The 7,238-nt window shown below is 40.1% G+C and overlaps 1 long non-coding RNA gene across 1 annotated transcript; it reads left to right on the top strand.

Annotated features, from left to right (window-relative positions):
• Positions 1–3,030: 3,030 nt before the first annotated feature.
• LOC127472575 (uncharacterized) lies at positions 3,031–4,896 on the top strand. Its single transcript, XR_007905062.1, has 3 exons — positions 3,031–3,152; positions 3,425–3,458; positions 4,796–4,896. It is a non-coding gene; the product is annotated as an uncharacterized LOC127472575 (long non-coding RNA).
• The last annotated feature ends 2,342 nt before the right edge of the window (positions 4,897–7,238 follow it).

Raw genomic sequence — 7,238 nt, 5'->3', positions numbered from 1 at the left:
TGAGTTCTCTGGTTGGTGTGCTGCTGCAAAGAAAGATTATGCAGAAATATATTTGCCACTTCAATTTCTCTGTGTGTGTGTGCCCTTTGACTCTGGACTACAGTCACGTAAATAAGTGTATCAGCTTCAGCAATTTTTTCCAGTGGAGAAGCCGAGGTTTCACGAGAACTCTCCACCCAAGCAGAGTTATGCAGCCACTTCTTTTCACCTCTCTTATCCCCTGGTTCCACAAACAAAACTCGGGGCAATATATCAGTAACCTTTCACCTGACTGTTGTGAGCAGTGCTCACAGTGTGCAGGCTCCCCAAAATGATAAGACTGTCTGTTCTTTAAGGATAAGCCTCAAAGGCACCTCAATTATTCTTTTGTGTTGTTTATGAACTGCAGAGAGTGGTTTGGAGGCTGTACCGAGGGTGGTTGATTCCATAATAATTTGGGAACTTGTGACCTCGTTCAGAAATGTCCAGTGAGTGATACAGTGCAGAGCCCAATTTTAAAGGGTTTGTGAGTTGTTTGAGGGTTATTTATTTGGGGGTTTTGTTGTTTTGTTTGGAAATATTTATATCTGGTGTTCTGCCAGGCTTTATTTGGATTACCTTGCTGTACATTTCCTTAGCAAAGTAGTCTGTGCATATCAGGAAAACATGTTTTTAGTTGGGTTAAGATTTGATTTAATAAATATTACTAAAAAATAATTGTCAGTTGTAAAGATAATACTTGAAGATGCTCTAATGGAGTCCTTAAAGAGTCCTCATCTTTCTGCTCTCTTGAATAGGCATAAAAATCTCCCACACTTTAAAGAGAATGCAAGTTAAAAGTTGTTACTTGCTTTTTTTTTTTTGTATTTTTATTTCCTCTAAAGCAGCATAAAATTTCCAATTAATATAGACAGCAGTTAAATGAATTCAGAGCTGGGATTGAAGGGAGAAATGATTTTGTTTCCTTACTGAAGTCCAGTAAGTTGGTTTTTTGTTTGGTTTTCTTGGGGTTTTTTTTTTTTAGGTTTTTTGATTCTTCAGCTGAATGAACTGGGAATGGGAAAAATATTGCCTGTTTCACCAGTGCTGTACATATGAAACCATCTTTTTTTAAAAAAAAATGTATGTCCCTTAATTGCTAATGCTGAAAGGCTCCACAAAGCTGCAGAAGGCCTTTTGTTAACTGTAGTGAAAGCTGTGGTGGTAATAACGCTGGGTTAAAAAAAAAAAAAAAAAAAAAAAAAAGTCTTGATTTAATACCTCTTAAAGAAATTACTTTTGGAAGTTGAGCTAAAGAAATATCAGATGTTAAACAAACCCTGTTTGCTTGGCAGCATGGGAAATTAGAAATTCTGCTGTTGCTACCTAACAGTGGTTGTCAAAAAGCAAAATACTCGGCTTGAAACCGTGAGTTCCGTTCAGAAACACAAATTGTTTTTCACAACAAGCTCTTTGGTGGAAATCAAAGCAGAGCTTTGCTCAAGAGCTTGCTTTCATCTTCCCTCCCAACCTGTCTGTGGTGGTTGGATGCAGCACAGTCCAAAAGTGCACGATAAAACCGAGGTCTTTATCAAACAGCTGTTAAATCAAATAAAACTACCTTGATGGGTACGAACCCCTTAATAGTTGCCCATTAAGAGGGGCGATGCTGTCTCGCTCCGATTGATGGGGCCATAAAAGCAGGACAAAGAACACTTTGCCGGTGTTAAATGCCCATCGTGGCAATACGTCTCTAAAATTAGCGCAGAAAATTGTCCTGTCTCAAAAGCTGCTCGCAGAGCATCTTCGCTCTGGATCTGACAATGGCTCTGCTTTTCCTTTTTGCTGAGGAATTTACTGTGACACAGAGATGAGGTCCTGAAACACGAACTCAGTCGTGATCCCCCCTCAGTTTTATTTTCTCTGAGGACACGCTGTGTTGTTTGTAACCAGCATCGCTTGCAACGTCACTGCACAGAACTCGCCACACCCCAATTTATTGAGCTTCTTTATGCAACTTTTGAACTGGTTTCATTTATTTTTTTGCAGTCCCTTTGCAGATTAGATGCTGAAGACCTTTAAAAGAGGAAAATCTCCCCGTCGGTGAAGTGGCAGATCACCAGCCATCTCCAGGGGAATGGAAATGTCTGGGATTGCAAGTGTAGCCTGTCACCTTGTTAGTCTGGTAAGGGGTGAAGTGTTACATTCACCTTTTTAAAACTAGCAGGATGTTCCCCTTCGCAGGGGAGAAAATGAAAAAAAAATATAAGACCACTTTGAGGGAATTACAAGTTGGGCAAATGCTCTGCTCTGAAGAGTAGGTCTTCTTGGATTTTTTTTTTTTTTTTTTGGAACCAAAATGTATATTATGATAAGGAAATGCTCACAATTTTGCTAAGTGGTTAGCTGCTTTTTTTAAAGTTATTTTCTTAATTTAAGTGATTTTCTTAATCTTAATTTAAAGTGATCCCTTTAATTTAAGTGATTTTCTTGTAGCTGATCTAATTTGCCTACACTTAATTTTATAGAGAAAGTCAAGATAACCGGTCCTTACACTCAGCAGTTCCAACTGGAAGGGGCCATTCACAAAATGACCCAAAAATCTGAACTTGAAACCTCTAGGACAGAAGGCAAAACCAACCTGCAATTCCTGTAACAAAGCTCTAGTTGTCTGGTGTAAGGTGATTTATAAGTGCATGGCAAGCAAACAAAAGCATTTTACCCCAATTTTAAAAAACCTGTTGCATCTTCGGATAATAATGATTAAAAAAAAATAAGTTTGGATGAAATAAAATCCTATAGTAGAGCCTGTAAAATCCCTTGGCAACTGTCAACTTTTGAAGTGTTTCACTTTAGTTTGCACTGATGGTAATGAACATTTAAATACTTCAGGGGTTTTATTTATTTATTTCAATCTGACCCACTAGTATGCTTTTAAGGTCTTATGCTCTGGGATAAAATGTTGCTCTTTGCCTGCTCTTGGAGCACACATTCCTCTTTCCTCACTTTAAAGTGGCCCTGGGACAAAGCCTGCTTGCAGTGTGGTGTATTTTTTTCCCAGAGATGATGGGCTGCTGTTATTCCAGACATCTCTCAAATGTTCAGTGGGATGATGAGACAAACAGCTGTTTGTTTGCACAGTCTGTATAATCTGTACCGTTTTTGCAGATGGTGCCCTTGCACAGTTCTTTGAGGTAAGTGCTAAATAGCCATGAATGACTTGGAAGCAACGCTGGAAAAAATATAGACATTAAAACTCGCAGCAGTTTCTGCTTCCATCAGATTTTTAAACCTGTTTGGACATGGGAGAGCACAGAAAGGGGAGCATTTCAAGACTGCAAATGTTCTTGGGGCTTCTAACATGCCATTTTTCAGCTATGAAAGAAGTCTTCTGTAACACAGAAATGAAGAGGTTTATCCAGCAGAAAATAAGTGTTGTCACTTTATTTTTTTTTTTTTTTGGCAGGAGGTGGTGGTGGTTCATCATTTGGACACATCAGGTGCTTTCTTTGTGACTATTGTGTAATATAAAATGACAACGTTTCAAACGGCGACAAAATGACAAAGCACTGATCTGTGGTGGAAATCCAGCATGGTGAGGGAGGTTCAGCCAGGCAAAATTGCCTCAAAATGGAGTTAGAAGTGCACTTTGCTTTCACTTTATTTCCTTACTGTGCTTTACTCTTGCTGATTCACTACAGGGGAACCAGGAGCAGTGACCACTCTTGAAATGTCTCCAGTTTGTGGGGTGTTGTGTTCATGGCACTCTCCCATCCAACATTTTGAGGACTTGTTTATACAATGTGTTCACCACTTTGAAAACAGAGCTGAAATCAAACCTAGTGCATTTTCTGTGGCTGGAATACTTATATCTGTCCACACAGTAAGGAAAAAACTCCATGGTTAAAACTCATGGGACTGGTTTAAATTGTCACAGTGGCTTTTGGGATTCTCAAGTAGAAAATAGAGCTTGCATTTGGGAGATACATGCTCTGCTCAACTGTCCCAGCCTGAGAAATTCCTGGAAGGGCACAGTAGTTGCCTTGTGCCAGAAACACAGTATAAGCTGGTCAGCAAGGATAGCTGATGGTAGAGAACTGCCCAATATGCTGTGATGGCAACCAGGGTGAAATCTGTAATCCCATACAAATTTTCCCCTGAGAGACTGAGTGGGAATGAAGACAGGTTGTATGGTCACAAAAAAGAAAAAAGAAAAGAAAAAAGAAAAAGGGATCTATTTTCTGCAGGAATATAGTGTATTTTATAAATACAGTGATTAAATAAAGTCTAGCTAAAACGCAAGGACTGAAGTTAAATGAGATTTTTTAAGTGTACAAGCACACAGCAGACAAGTGCTAGTGAATGATATTACTTACTGTATCAGAAACTGGAGATATTTCTAAATGTGACACAACTGTTTAAGCTGAAATTAATAGACAGGTATTATGTGACACTTTATTTTTCTGAAGTAATTTTCACTGCTGTTCCCATGAGAGTCTGGGAAATTGGGATTGACTTACAGTGGGAATGATGCCTGTGATTATCTTGTACCCCGTCTTGCCAGTGGGTTCCCTTTAGGAGGGTTTCCTGCCCTCCTTTCCACCCCACATTTCTGTTGGGTTGCAGGGGAAGCACATGTGGTGGGGAACTGGAGGAAGGTGTTCAAACAACCCCACAGACTCCAGCTCAGCCAAGGGAATTCTGTAGGTGCCCCCTGTGTTTGTTAATCAGTGTTTTAATCACTAATACCCAGGACTAGGGGGATGCCACCATCTCTAGTCATTCAGGAAATGCAAGTTCTCTGTCTGACTGGATGACCTATACCTTTTCCTTATAGGTTTGAACTATTCAGTGGCCATCACCAACTGTAAAATGCCATAAATGGAACAATATCTTGAGAGGAGCTGCACAGAACCCTTCAGATTAACCAACTGGCACTGTAAGTGTGACTGTCCTGGTGTCAGTTTTAGAAAGCAGTGCTAACTCCTGTGGATGGGGCTTTCCTTGGTGAGTAAATTACATGGTGTTAAGAAAAAAAGTTTCTCTGTTGTTCCAAAGTTACTCTTTGGCTGTGTTCAGTTTAAACTTCTGTGGTGGTTTGAAACCCTCAGAAATCCAATTTCCAAGTTTAAGCCCCCCTCCCACAATTTGCCCCAGTGTGAGAGGGTTTTCATCCAAAACACAACTACTCAGCATTGGGGGGAAGGGGAAAATACTTACAAAGGTTTATTTACATACATATATATATAGATAACAACTTAGTTATCTCTTCTACGATGAAATAATATATTTACATTAGATTAAATGTCTCTTTTTCTTCACTAAGAGTTCAAGAAGAAAAGAGAAAAGTCCTTCTGTCATTCCTCAGGTCACAGTTCCTTCATTTCATTTTCTGTGGTATTAGTGTCTTTCATTTTTTAAGGCAGCAGATTTAAGTATTGCAGTCAGGATTTTCTGTTCTTACTTTGTGGAAATTCCAGTTCCCGAGCCCGAGCCTTTGGGGAATTTCCTTGGAGACCTTCACTCCTCCTGGGCTGGAACATCTAGGGCAGCTCTCAGTTCAGTCTTTGCCCCAAGTGTCTTATCAGAGCTCCTCTGCTCTGTCTCAACTTCTGTTACTATTTTTGTGATTTGCTGATATTTCTAAACACACATAAACCGTCAGCCCCCCAGATCTGTGGCTCACACACACCACCTTGAAACAAAACATTAACCCCCCCAAACCATCTGTGCTACAGGAGACTCTGCTTTTCCAAGTCCTCAAAGACTGTTTCAAAAGTCAGGCTGGTGTGACTGGTTAGCAATGCACTCTGGACATTTAAACTCTGATTTCTTGCTTCTCCTTCCCAGCCTATGGTTTAATCTTCTGTGGAGATGTGCTGAAGAGAGCAGCTGGCCTATAATTGGGGGAGATTGCTGCAGACACTTATCTCTGTGGGTGTTACTCACTCCTGTTCTTGGTGTTATTGCAGTTTAAATGGTTATCATTTTCATCTATAGTGTCTTTCTAAGACAAAAATAAGCATGTGCCACTTATCTTTTCAGTGTCATTGAATCATTTCAGTGTTGACTGGTTTTTTTTTTTTTTACTTCTTCTTTTTTTCCTGCTGATCCCTGGTCATAGCACAGCAGAAGTTCTACATTGTTATCACTCATGTGCTATTTAGCAGAAGCAATCAAGATCTAAATGAGCTTGAAAATTTCTCTTCTGGTTACCGTGATTGGAGTGACGAAATCTTTTATCCTAACAATCAAAAAAAAAAAAAGAAAATCCAAGTAATTTTATAACTGTGCTCCCAAATTCTACAGCTTATTCAGATCTTGTTGCACTGGCTGCTTTTCATACCACACATTTCTTGGGACTCTGAATACCCCTGAGCAGGTGCCCCTCTTGTTGAGACAGTCATTTCTTACCTTGTACAAATTGGGAAGCCAAACTGGGGTGATCAGAGTTCAAGTGAGTGTTGGAAGAGGGCTTGTACTAAGTAACACATTGGGAATTGAGAAATCTGATTTCAGGCATGATCCTGAGCAAATATTTCTAGTGTGACCTATTTCTATTGTGACTTAATCCACTGATCAGTCTGGGTGGGATCTGTATGCTGCCAAGGTTAATAAAGGTGTTTCTTTTGATTTTGGTGAACTTCAGCATCCTCACCCACTAAGTGTGACCATGGCTTTCTTGTTTCTCCTCCTTCTAAAACAGGCAATGCCTAATGTGCATTCAGGCATCCAGGAAAAATAAAACACGTGGCTCTGGCAACCCACAAGTGATGCTACTAATGATGGAAGAGAACAACCTTTCCAAGGTCAAGTTACCAAGCATCTGAACCCTGGAAAGCATTTGTCATGGCCTGGGAATTGATCTGAAACCTGAGCCATCTTGGAGAATAAATCACCACAGAAAGCATGCATTAGAATATTCCCTATGGAGCTGATTTCCTGGAAGCAGACCGAGGTGTAGTATTGGTAATGGGACTAGCAGGCTGGAAGGAGGCTTGTGCCTGGAAAAACAGCACCAGAAAGAGCAATGAAAACATCAGTGCTTACAGAGGGAGGGACCAAAGCTCCTTCTTTCAGCTCAGTGGAAAGCTGGAGTGATCTTCAGGTGAGTGATTATAAATGGTAAGCACGTGGACCTCATTTTTGAAAGTTTTAGTGCTGCTACTTGACATTGCATAGCTTGTAATAAACAAAAATATCAGCTCCATGAAGACTTTAAAACAGAGCAAAGAGGATGAGTAAGTCCTGAGGTCTGCTCCCATCTTAAGGGCTCCTTG

The sequence above is a fragment of the Manacus candei genome, unplaced genomic scaffold (genome assembly GCF_025592945.1).
Source record: "Manacus candei isolate 608988 ecotype Guabito, Panama unplaced genomic scaffold, ASM2559294v1 h1tg000029l, whole genome shotgun sequence".
NCBI lineage: Eukaryota > Metazoa > Chordata > Aves > Passeriformes > Pipridae > Manacus > Manacus candei.
Note: the sequence above shows the minus strand (reverse complement) of the source record. Positions and strands in the feature narration are given on the sequence as shown.